Source organism: Pan paniscus, chromosome 4 (genome assembly GCF_029289425.2).
Source record: "Pan paniscus chromosome 4, NHGRI_mPanPan1-v2.0_pri, whole genome shotgun sequence".
Lineage (NCBI taxonomy): Eukaryota > Metazoa > Chordata > Mammalia > Primates > Hominidae > Pan > Pan paniscus.
Window position 1 is genome coordinate 135,004,144 of NC_073253.2, and position 8,027 is coordinate 135,012,170.

General features: G+C 58.0%; 1 long non-coding RNA gene across 1 annotated transcript; it reads left to right on the forward strand.

The window, feature by feature from the left end:
• The first annotated feature begins 284 nt into the window (after window positions 1–284).
• On the forward strand, window positions 285–2,979 carry LOC117980389 (uncharacterized). Its single transcript, XR_004671668.3, has 3 exons — window positions 285–550; window positions 1,706–1,829; window positions 2,863–2,979. It is a non-coding gene; the product is annotated as an uncharacterized LOC117980389 (long non-coding RNA).
• Window positions 2,980–8,027: the final 5,048 nt, after the last annotated feature.

An 8,027-nucleotide genomic window follows, 5' to 3' on the forward strand; every position in this document is an offset into this window, starting at 1 on the left:
CCAGGTGCTTCCTGGATTCAGGCCCTGGCATCACATTCCAGAGTGTCCTCAGATGGCTGGCATCTCTCATTGTCATCTGGGCACGATGATCAGAGGAAGCTCTCTCCAGGGTATATGTGGGTATGGGGGAGAGGAGTGTGGGTGGGAGCCTGGAGGCCCCTGCTTGATAGCTGTGAGTTCTCCCTCGTGAAAGCCTCAGTTTCTTCACCTGTAAAACGGGGCCATGATGCCTGCTGTGCAGGCCCATGTGACGACGTGCCTTGAAAGCGTGTGGGAAAAGTGCTCTGTGTGTTCAGTGAGCCCTCAAACTGGGCTGACTCTCCTCAAACCACCAGGAGCGAGCTTCCCGGAACAATCTAGCCACCAGCCTATCCCTGCAGCTGACAGGCTGCGGTCACCACCGCCACCACCACCCTGAATTATTCAAGACCCTCCAGGCCTCAGTGGCAGCCCTTCCCCTCTCCCTGTGCAACCAGGCTGTCAACACCAGACTCTAGGCCTCTGCCAGTGATCTATGGACCTCAGGGCCCCCGAGCTTCAGCCTGCTCAGGTAGGGCCATGAGTGTGATAGGGCGAGGTGTGGCTGAGCATGAGAGTGACAGTGAGCATGTGAGAGCAGGAGGGGGTGACAGTGTGAGTGCGTGTGTGAGTGTGGCTGTGAACGTGCATGAGGATGTGTGCAGGTGAGCATCTACATGAGTGCAGGTGTGAGTGTGCCACATTGTGTGTGAATGAGTGTGTGAGTGTATCTGGAGCCTGGGCTCTCCTTAGCTGCGGGGGAGCCGGGCTCAGGGAGGAGCTCCCTCTGGCTCAAGAGAATACAGTGATCTGAGAGCCAAATTCCAGCCTGGAGTGGGAGGGGGTCAGCTCACCTTTGCTTCCACAGTCCCTTAAGGGCTGGTTGGAGTGGGGAAAAAGCAGAGAGGCAGCAGTTTAGGAAAAAAGGTATGTAGTGGTTGGATCATGAAGAGGACTTGGAGTCTGTGGCCCTGTGGGGGCTCAGAACACTGTCAGATTATTTCGGTATGTGTCATTTCCCGGCAAGCTGAGACCCTCAGAAGAGAAGCAGTTGCCTCCCCTTGGTCCCTTTCCTCCTCCTGGGCCTAGGAGAGCTGCGAGCCCCTGTGGGCAAGAGGTGAGGACTGTTCTCTTGGATCTGTGGCCAGGTGGAAGCTCTCCAAAGTCTTGGGGGATGGGGAGGGTATGGAGGCTCACAAGCACCTTGCTGGAGGGCCCTCACCCATAGGCAGGAAGGACAGAGCAGACGTCTCTCTGGTACCCACTCCTACCAACGCACTGGCCCTGGAGGGTTACTGCTTTGTGTGGGGTAAGATGGAGTACCTGGGAGGTTGGAAGCTGGTGAGATTTAGGAACTGGGAGCCTGCAGTGTATGGAGGTTGTGGGGGTGGAATGTGTGTTTGGTGTGAGTGCTGGGGTCTGCGTGTTGGTGTGAGGAGGTGAGAGGCTGTCTGAGTTTGCCTTTGTATCTGTAAGATTGTATGTTTCAATCCCTGTAGGTGTGACTGTTTATGTCTTTTTGTGAGTGAGGACCTGTCTGTGTGATCACATGAGTGTGTACGATCTGTATTTGAGAGTGCATGTGTGTGGAAGCATGCTAATTGTGTGGGAGAGGTGAAAGATGATTGACAGGGAAGGGGCGGAGGGTGGGAGCCCACACTGAGTGCACAGTTTCATCCTTCCTCAGGCTCTGCTTGTCATGGCTGAAATCCCCCGGACTGCATTGGGACCATACTGCTGAGAGTCTGGTTGCTGGGCTTCAGCTGACAGAACATCAGAGTACCAGGATGGGATAGCCACAAGTTGGGAAGGTGAGGCAGGGTGAGGGGCTTGATGATGGGGAGCAGGCAGAAAGAACAGGCTGCAGAGCTAGGGCTGCTGGAGCCTGATGTCTGGTCCAAGTTCCAGCTCCTCCACTCATGGGGTGAGCTGGGGCAAGTCACTTCACTCTCTGAGCCTCAGTTTCCTCATCAGAACAATGGGCCTGTACACTAAGCATTACCCACCCCAAATCCTAGAAGCCTGCCTTCTCCTCCTGGCTCTGGGAAGTTGACCATTGGAGGCCTGGGACACTGGCCTGTCTAGAGGCTGGGGAAGTATGAGACGACCCCTTCTTCCCTTCCCTGCGCCCAGAAGGCCTGACTTGTCCTACTGCACCCCTCCCATCACAGTGATCTGTGTGGGCTCATAACAACATAAGCTAGACGGTGATCCTGTTCACCTTCCTGCATTCTGGGAGGCTCGGCCTCCAACTCTCAGACCAGGGAATGGTCTCCACTCCTCCAATCCTTCCCAGGTTCAGAAGCAGGAATGGGGGAAGTCCTGCCTGTCCCCTCTCTGACTTTACTTTCCCTTTCTAGAGCAGGGGTATTCTGGGATGGGAGGACTGAGTGTCCCTGCTGCCTGGTCCTCAGAGTTGGCTAGCTCCCCCCATGCCCCTCATTCCCCCGCCTGCTCGCCTGTAGAGCTGTGGCCCGGGCAGCTGTCCGGCTGAGTGGGTTAGCAACACAAGACAGATGGCGAGGGATTATCTCAGCTTCTCAGAGCACGATGGTGGCAGCGGCGGGGGTGGGGGAAGGCTCTCACACCCTCCCCATGTGTGTGTACACACACACACACAAATGCACACATGCAGCTCCCCGCTCCTGCCTCAGACCCAGCCCAGCCTCCTGCTATTTATGAGGCGGGCAGGAAGACAAGAGGAGAGATGAGATTATGAGAATTGGTGAGAACCGTGGGACTTGGCAATCTTGTCCCTGCCCCACTTGGCTCCCAGACCACAGGCTGAACCAGCTTCTCAGGCCCTTCTTGGACCCTGCCCCTGCTATTGTGATTTCTCTGCAGCTGCCACCACTGGGAATGGTACATTCAGGAGGGCATGGTTTTACAGAGAAGTTTGAGGCCCAGAGATGTGCGAGCTGCACTCAAAGTCACACAGCAAGTTTGGTTCATTAGCAGGGTAAGTTCTGGGGGGTGGCAGGTGGTGGAGTCTCTTAGATGTCCTGGCACTGGCTGTGGGGTCCTTGGGTCTTCTGCAAACAAGGTGTTTGCCCTAGCACTTGATGCTGCAGCCCAAGGTCCCACAGGGGCATGTCACAAGGCCAGCTGCTGGCACGCAAGGACTCACAGGCACAGCCTCTTGTTCATATACACTGTCAGGCTCTGGGTGAAGAGTTGAGTGACAGAGCTGGGTCTCCAGGCTGTGTCACTGTGAAAGAATTGGGGCAGGGTTAGAACCCCACTAGAGTGAATTCTCTTACCTGTCCCTCAATTTGCCACAGGCAGATAGATGGTGGAGGGACTTTCCAGCCTCGGCCACACACTCAGGCCCCCCTACCACCACATTTGCCCATTAACAGCCCCACTCCAAGTCCTGAGTCATCTATGCTGAGTCGCCTGGGGAGGAGTGTGGGCCAGGAGACTGGGCAGGATTTGCGAATGGCAACCCCAGGGGGCCCTTTTCCCAGCATGGGTGGGCGGGGCCGACGCAGTGGGGAAGGCAGGGTGGAGGCCTTCTGAGAGAACTTCTCTGCTCCTAGCTGCCAATGTCCTGACTTCGCCCCCGTCCCCAAGAGTGACTCAGTGTCTGCTGGACGCGGGAGTGCGGGTGCGGGGCAGTGCGGAGCTGCTGCGGGTTGCCCAGTGCCACTCCCTTCAGAGCAAACCCACTTCTTGAGGCCCCGAGGCTCCCGCCTGGGGGTCTCCTGTGTTCACGTGTGCCTGCCCAGGCTGTCAAGTGAAACATGACCTTAGGGTCAGCCTGGCCTGCCTCTGGGGCTGCATTATTTGCGGGGTTTCCAACATGATGGTACCACCCACACTGTCCGGTCACAAACAAGACCGACACCGCCAGGTTTACCTGCTCCTGCCCCCTCAAACCATTGAATCAGCCCCTCTCTTGCTATTGGATGAGAGGTGTTGCCAGGACCAAGCCCCTCCTCCCCACCGCCAAGGTGACCACACGTCTAGGTATCAGGGGTGGTGGGCCCACTGCAGAGCGCTAGGCCGAACTCATCTCCTGGATCCAGGCCAAGCTCCACCTCTCTGTCTCTCCAGACTCAAGTTGGTCATTTGTATCGTGAAAGCTGGACAAAACTATATCTAAGCTCCCCATCTTCCCTCAAAGCTTGGCCTGGGGAGCCCTACATGAAACCCTGGAGCTTCTGAGCCTTCCCCCACCCCCAGCGGGGGGCTTTTCGTTCTGTGAAGGTCTCAAAGTAACATTCTAAAGAGGCACCGTGAGAGCCAATCAGAGAGCCCATGTAAATAACGGCCCGCTGATTGGCTGTCTCCTTCACGCCCTGAACGAAACTTCAACTTCATCAACTCAGCGAAGATTTTTTCCTCTGGCCTCGCGCGCCCTGCAGAAGGCGGGGCTGGGGGGTCACCTGAGCCTTCTCCCTGCCGCAGGCTACCTGGGCCCGCCGAATGGGATCGCGCTGGGACAGGCGGGGGCGAGTGTGCCGCCCTGACCCTGGCCCCTGGGGTGTTATTCTGGTACAGAATCCCCCGCGGGGGAGGCCCGAGAAGTGAGGCACCCCCGCTTCTTTGTAGGACCGCCACAGAACGGGCTGCAGGCCGCGAGTATAGAGCTTGGCTGGGCGGGATCGATATCTGCCCGCTGGACTGATGAGCGAGGGAGGCTGCTAGACAGGCTGGCTTTGCGGCAGTGTGATGGCCGCGCAGCAGCCCCTGACCCACACGGCTCCCCAACCCCGCCATTCCCTTCATCTAGCGCTCCCGGGGAAGCCGAGGCGGGCAAGTGGCGTAGCGATGGAGGGCGCACCCAGGGGCAGCGACGCTCCCTCGCTCTGGCTCCCAGCCCTGGTGGTGGGTGCAGGAGTGAGGGTAGCCCAGGGTCGCACCCTGCTCCCAACCTCGGCTCGTCCCCACCCTCCACGGTCGTCCGCAGCTCGAGGCCGCCTGCATTTCTGCCAGTATCCTGTCCCCTCGCCCGGTCCTTCGCCCTCCTCCCACTTTCATTGTGTGTCTCCTCTCTGGCTGTGAGGTTCCTCCTCCCTCCCTTCTCTCTCTGGGTGTCTCCGTGTCTATCTCCACATCTCCATCTCCATTTCTTTCTCTGCCTGTCTCTGTCTCTAGCTGTCTCTGTCCCTCAGTCTCTGCTCAGGTCTCCGCTCGCCTCTTGCTCATTTTCGTTCCTCTCTTTGTCTGTCTGACTCTCTCTTGTCTCCCCCCCTTCAGTTACCCCCCAACCCCCCGCACACACACACACCTCACAGCCCTGTTTACGACATCCCCTGGGCTGGCAGGTGGGCGGGGCTGCAGCAGAGCGGGGGTGAGAGAGGGAGACGCAGCCTCCCCCCCAGCTGTTAACCTTCACGCTTCAGGCCTCTGCGGATGGCAGAGGAGGGGGAAAGCCCAGCTGCCAGCTTGGCGGAGGTGACCGGGCGGGGGCTGGGGGCTGTCCCTCCCTCTGGGCTCGTCTCTGGGGAGATCTGGGGCCGGAAGGAATGTGGTGGAGGGCGCCTTCGGCTGAGGAAGGCTGTTGCCGGATGGGTGGCCTCCTGAAGGCTTGTGCTGGCGAGGCGGGTGCCCAAAGGGGGCTCTGAGCGGTGTCGGCCCTGCCCGCAGCCCGGCCGGACGTGGGGGCCGGCGTGAGAATCCCGCCCATCTGTGAGCCGGCCTCACGCCGTCAGACCCAATTTATCTCGCCGCCAAAGTTTCACAGCCATCTGCTCGAGTGGAACGGCTTCCAGCGCTGGCCCCACCGGGCCCCCCAGCCAGCGCGGGGATGTTTTCCAATACGACAGCATCGCCCCCCCAAAGCAAGGAGGGGGTGTAGGGGGAGGCGGCAGAGCGCGGTGCGCGGGGCTGGCAGGCAGCCCTCTCCCGCGAGCGAGCCGACCCTGAATTTTAAGCGATTGATCAGGAAGCGCAGGCCGTTCCCATCACTTTGAGCAGCCAAATGCGACGGCGCAGGGATTTCAAGGGGCCTTTGCGGAGGCGGTAATGAGGTCACCGTCACTGCGCCAGCCCGCGGGCGGGAGGGGGCGAAGGTCTGCGGACACGTGTGAACACAGCCTGTGAACCGAGCCACATCTGTATTCACGTGACCCCCGGGGCCCCAGCACTGACCCAGGAAAACTCGGCATTTGGATCTGAGCTGATTCACACTCCCCTGCCCCCACCCCACCTACCCAGCCAGACACGGTTCGAGAGGCTGAGCTAGAACCCAGCCCTGCCACATCCATGATTCCATGATCACCTCAGACAGCTTCAGCACAAGAGCCCCAACCCTCTTCTCCTCCCCGCTATGTGCCTAAAATACACATATTTGGGCACCTGCCCATTGCACTTCTGAACAAGCCTGTGGAGACAGATGTACCCTAGGCCCCCGGTAATCACACAGGTGCACACATTCCAATTACACACCTGACCGCAATGCTCGTGCATTAGTACACTCCCAACCACCACCACTACCACCCCCAAACATGCACACAGGTACTCCATCATTTTCAAGCCAGCACCCAGCAACACACGAGCCCCCAAACTCCCCTCCCCCGGGCGAACTCATGGGCACACTCATTCCCAAGACCCCGAGCTTGCTGCCATGTCCGCGCGGGTGGGCGCCTCCACTGCCCGCCAGGCAGCGCGGGTGCAGACCTCGAAGAGAACAAAGGCCGGGCAGGTGGGAGGGAGGGGGGCTGAGCCCCCGGCCCGTCCTCCTAGGCAATGCTCGTCTGTCTCGGCTCCGCGGCCACTGCATCGAGCGGCTCTGATTGCCGAGTAAATCACCGCGATGATCTGAATAATTATCGTCTCCTGAAAAGGGAAAAAACAGAGAATAAATAAAGAGAGAAGGGAGCAGTCACCTGATTTCTAGGAGCCCTGGGGTATGTTGGGGGGGTGAATACATAGGGGTGGGTGTCAGTGGCCCCCTGCAGATCCTCGGGACTTCTGTTGGGATGGAGTGCAGGTGGGATGGGCCTCAGGGCAGACAGTCCTTCCTTAGAGGTGGCAGTTAGCATCCAGTCTCCCCCTTTGTCTCCCCAGGGTAAGTCAGGCCCCCTGGAGCACCCAACCGACCCCAGCTGTCTTCTCTGCTTCTCACACACTCAGGCCCACCTGACCTGTAGGGCACCCTCCTGTTCCAGGGCTTTGCTCGGTCGGTTCCCCCCTAGCATGCCCTCTACCCACCACTCTGGCTGGCTTCACTCTCCCATCTCTGAAGTTCAGCCCCAGGTTACTTCCTCTGAGAACTTCTTCCTGACTGCCCAGCCCTCCAGGATCCTTCTCTCCCAGAGTTCCAGTGTCTGATTGCATTTTCTCTGACTGATTTGGGTGTGTTGTCCTGATCTTCTCAGCTGGATGGCAGCTTTGGTGGAAGCAGCTATGTTTTAAACAAAGCAGTAATAGTAGCAACAGCAGCAGCCACTGCCCCATCCTGAGCAGCTAGGATGTGCTGGCCCTGTGCCAAAACATCATCTCACCGTGGATCCTCCCCAGAATCCTGTGTGGAAAGTAATGTCTCCATTTAAATAATGGGGAAACTGAGGCGTACCAAGAGTGAAGCTTGGATTCCTTTCCTCAGGGATGAGGATGCTGGTCATCTACGGTATCCTTTCTGCAGTTGTCCCCTGATCCCACATATTGGAGGAGTTGCTTCTTTTCCAGTGCTGAGCACCAAGACACAATTACCTCAACTGGCTGGGCACAGTGGCTCATGCCTGTAATCCTAACACTTTGGGAGGCCGAGGTGGGCAGATTGCTTGAGCCTAGGAGTTTGAGACCAGCTTGGGCAACATGACAGAACACCATCTCTACAAAACAAACAAACAAACAAACAAAAACAAACAAGCAAATGAAAAACACCAAAAATTAGCTGGTATGGTGGTGTGAGCATATAGTTCCAGCAACTTGGGAGGCTGAAGAAGAAGGATGGTTTGAACCCAGGAGGTTGAGGCAGTGAGCCGTGATTGTGCCACTATACTCAAGCCTGGGCAACAGATCGAGACCGTCTTAAAAAAAAAAAAAAAACCAGGCCGGGT